Below are 5,145 nucleotides of genomic sequence, written 5' to 3' on the forward strand. Positions count from 1 at the left end.
GCCCGTCGCCATGTTTGTTTACAAATAGTGAGTAAATTAGAGTGCCCTCCCTTTAAGCATTCGCCTTGTGTAAATATTTTATTCCTCTTCATTGAATTCGTGTCTGCGCTTTTCTCTATCTACACCAGGAATAAAGAACGACAGGTAGATTTGTTCAAAAGCGAAACCATTCTATCAACGAACCTGCATACCTCATACATCAGAAGCAGGTCGCATATTGTTTCAGAAATTCTCCCATTTTCCCCTTGAAACTGGTAAATTGAAATAAACTACTCCAATGTCCGGGAGTAGTATGTAGTTACGCATTTATCTCCTGTGTTTTTTCTTGTAAATATTTTACTTTATTTTTCTAACATTTTGCCACGTTCTCTGACATAGTTTATTACCATAATCTATAATCATAATTATAACTCACAACTCTCGCACGCGCGAGAACATGTCACGCACTCAATCCAGCATCCCTTCTAGCAGTTCAAATTCGTTCGCCTCTATTTTACGTTGTGTGGAATTCAACTAGTCTAGTCCAACACGTGGGTTCAAAATTCCCTCCTACTCTATTTTTAGCTCCATCATATTTTGGCCGTTTCTATAGTGGGTTAAGTAACACAATTTTTGTGCGTAAATTCATATAGGCATAATAATATCTCCTTGGCTAGTACTATCTATATATTTTCCCAAATATTAACATTTGCATTGCATAATTTGTCTACAAAATTCCGTCCTTATAAACATTTGATGTATCATTTGATGAAATTATCCCTCATATTCTTCGCCTTAATATAACCGACATTGCCATCCATTTTAAGCTATGTATATCAAAACTTTCATGTATATTATACTTCATGTACTGTAGTAACTCTGCCTGTTTTAAAACATTTTAACTCGGCCCTATAAACTTTTAGCATTTTACTTGCCTTGTTTTGTGTATTGTATTTAACTTGCCTTGAACAAACATCGCCTTTTATGTTTAAATGACCTAGCTAGTGTCACGATGCCCAGACGTACATCCTACTTTGCAGAACTATGTAAGCATTTCAATGAAAGATAATAAATTAAAATTTTACAAAAGGCGTCTCTTTGACATTCCAAATATATCGTGTTTCTTGCGAATGCATTTTTAAAACACTAGAATAGAATGCACCTCTTTAAGTGGCCTGTATAAGTTGGCATGCTGAACAAGGGAGACATTTCTATGGAGATACAACTTCTTTATTATTCAGAATGCAGTTTTGAACATGAAAAATAATAATCTTAGTTTCAGTTAATAAATATGCCATATATTTCTAAATTTTGAATGTTTTTTAAAACAAGAAAGATAATATTTCGGCTTTGTGTGAATAAATATGCCATTTATTTTCTTCTCTGGAATCTGTACATCTAAAGAAAATCCTCCAAAGGATGAATAATACGTTACGAGTTGTATAAGTATGGTAATACATGTTGTACTTGTCCCATCCGGCTGACACAAACCATTTTGGAATTTCTAAAAAAATATATTTGAAAACAAAAGCCTAAATGTCTTTGAAGCTTCTGTTCTTCCGGTTGGAAGTTGGTTGGTTGGTTGCTTTGTATAACGCCGCACTCAGCAATATTCCAGCTATATGACGGCGTCTGTAAATAATCGAGTCTTGACTAGGCAATCCAGTGATTAATATCATGAGCATCGATCCACGCAATTGGGATCGATGACATGCATCAACTAAGTCAGTGAGCCTGACCACCCGATCCCGTTAGTCGCCTTTTACGACAAGCAGAGTCACCTTTTACGACAAGCATGGGTTGCTGAAGACCTATTCTACCCCGGAATCTTCACGGGTCTCCGGTTGGAAGTAGTGAGTCAGACAGTGAATATTGCTTTGTGACCTAGCCAGCAATGTTCCAGAGGCAGGTCAAAATAAGGAAAAAGTTCGTCGAGGTAGCTCATGCGAGATCCCCGAGTTGACACGGGATGTCGTTGTACCAAACAACCTCAGCGCTACTACTGTCGTAAGTACCTGTTATGGTATGGGAGTTACACCCACCGTAAAGCTAAGATCGCAACGGCACCAATATGTGTACAAGCAGTCGTTGTTGAGACAGTCGCGTGTAACACCTAAATAACGCCCGATTCCCGATGAGTGTTAGCCTTGTGGTTAAAGCGTTCGCTCGTCACGCCAAGTGCCCGGGTTCGATTCCCCCACATGGGTACTATATGTTCAGCCCATTATTCGTGTCCCCCACCGTGATATTTCTGGAATATCGCGGGGTAAAACCATACTCACTGTCAATGTTGTTGAGATAGTCACGTGTTTTTTCTGAACTATAGAACGGCGAAGTCACACGTGGACATGAGGTGTCGGTGACAATCGAATCAATATTTATCAGTTCGACAGATTACTGGAGATATCAGAAACATATATTTCCCCCCGAGCTCCGATGAATTGATTTTATGACACATTAAAACTCGTCTTTAGTATGCGCCTCTCAAGACGTGTTTAATTCGTAGATATTTCATATTCAAGTGAGTGGTAGTCATGGCTACGGACATCAAGAAAGTACACACTGTACCATGTTAAGAATCGAACCCGGGTCTTCGGCAAGACGAACCAATGTTTTACCACTGGGCTAACCTACTGCCCCTTATTATTTGAAAACAACATAGGTAACGCTGTAGCGATTATTATGACCGGCATGAAACACAGGACATATTTCGAGTACCAGTACTGTCGTCTGCCTTATCTTGTCGTCTGCTCTGTTGTGGACAGGCAAACATGATTTGATTCATCGGCAAGACGTCGTTGACGTTGCCATTAATGCGTCAATGTCGTACGTGACGCCCCTGATAAGAAGATTGTTCATCAAACTCAGTGGAGGTTGCTGAAACGCCAACTCATCTCCTTTATGCCAGTTGGGTCTTTTAGGAAAACCAGGGGTCTGGGAATACGTGATATCATTTCTCTGTCCCTGGTAACTGATGTGGGTCCATCTATCTCCATTATGGCGAACGTTTTGTTTATAACATCACATAGGTCACTGAGTCTAGTGACACAATAGATAAATCGACAACAGTTAGTCTCATATTTGAAAAACGGCCTGGTCGCACAATTTCACTCTCGGAGTGAGAGGCCGGTCGATGTTATCTCCATATTTTATTCACGTGTCAGTCATTTCAGTCGCAAGAAAGTGTCTGTTATCTGCTGAGTCAGATGTTGAAACTTAGACCTTTCACAACCGGTTCTCGCAACCGCGCCATTGATTTAAACAACACTGATTAACGCACGTTTACCTTGCATGAATATTCATTCGCGGTGACAAGATGTTCGATTTTATCTCTTTATATTGTCACGAGAGAGCACGCAACATTATGAGTTTCATTTGACAAAGATGTCGCCCGATGTCGCCTTGTTACTGCCCGACCGACGTAAGACTCTGTAAATAGCAGGAATAATTCATGCCATTAGTCTGTCAGGTAATGACTCCACTGAGTTACTGAGCTTTTTGTCTGTACGTTGGTTGGTGTGATCTGTCAATTGATTATGTATACATAGCGAACATTCCGCCACTTAACGTGAAACACATCTGAAAGTCCACGTCGACCACTGAAAGCTTTCTGTGCTTTGATTACTGAGCAGTTAATCCATAGAAGAGCCTGTTACCGCCTCTAACATCCCCTTCGTCACGTCAGGTGTATATGTTGGTAACCGGCCGAGCTGTTGCTGTAACCATAGCGACTATTACATAGATGAGCAGATATTTTGTTCCCATTGATGACGATTGCGTTGTGAAAATAAAACAAATATACTGCGATACACAAGTCTGTCAATAAATGTTGCATGTGAGACTGTATGGTTCTATTGTCTATATTCACCGCTACTCCCTCGTCCAACAAAACCTGTAAAACTGTAAGATAAACAATATTTGAAACCAACCTCAAGACAAGGACGTCACATCCGATCGTCCACGCGTCACACCGATGGCGACACACGTGGCCACCATTGAAGACGCTCAATACGGTCAAACATAAATTTCCATGGAAATAGACGCAAAGCGATAAGGAATAGCGCTTTGTTCAATCTGTGACACATAAACGTGAAATATGTGAAGGTATGTATCTTCTTAAAGTTCAGATAGGTTTTCCTATGGAACTGACTGACTGAGGTTGGGGATTTAACGTGCGCTTTCCGACTAACAGCGTATGTCCCACACGGTTCCTATGGAAGTTTGTGTACTAGTTTATGTAATAACGCGCGGAATAGTATTCTACCTTTGTACACCCCCCCCCCCCCCCCCCCCCCCGCCCGTCGTTAAATGTTCTATTACTTTTGTCAAGAGTTATATCGCCGTCGTTGTTAGTGTAATAAGTCCATTTTGGTAAGTGGTATATCTCCACCCTTCTTAAGTGTAATACCTCTTGATAACACCTTTGTCAGGTGATATATATCACATTTATTACACGATAGCGCCCCTACCACCACAAACACAAACACACACCGACCCCCGGTCGTTGAAATGTTGTTGGATGTTAACTCCAAGGTCTACTCTCAAGGTCAACACAGTGGAAATGTTGTATAACCTATTGTTAAGTGTAATATCTCGGTCGTTGCTAGTGTTATAACTCTATTTTGGTAGGTATTATAATTATCTCCACCTTGTTGAGTGATACATTTCTCATATATCCCGTTTATTACACAATAGCAACCCCCTCCCCACCCACCCCATCCCCCACCCCCGCCCCTCCCTCAACCCCCGGGCGCTGCAGTGGTGTTGGATGTTAAATCATCCCTCTTCTCTTAAGGTCAACACACAACACATCAAATGTCAGACTGAAAATCGTTCAAGGTTCTGAGGAATTCTTTTTGTACAGATACTGTTGCAGCAGGGGCTGCGATAGGGAAGTAGTATGTGTGCCTGTGTGTAAGTAGAGCGATCTGATCATCACATGATACTCATGCTGGAAAAGGAAGAACACATCTTTAAAAAAGTTCGAACGTGGTTAATTGTGTCAGTAACCAACATGTGCGCGAGAGGGTATTAGCTGCAACTGCCAGGCTTGGATTATGCTGAGGTCATGGTTGTTAGACAATCGGACTCCTTAGCATCCTTGATAATTATGTATTATTATGCGTTCTCTCCTTAACGCTATTAACGCTGCCAAACCACTTTATA

This window comes from Haliotis cracherodii, unplaced genomic scaffold, assembly GCF_022045235.1.
Source record: "Haliotis cracherodii isolate W230 unplaced genomic scaffold, xgHalCrac1.p SCAF_9, whole genome shotgun sequence".
Classification (NCBI taxonomy): Eukaryota; Metazoa; Mollusca; class Gastropoda; order Lepetellida; family Haliotidae; genus Haliotis; species Haliotis cracherodii.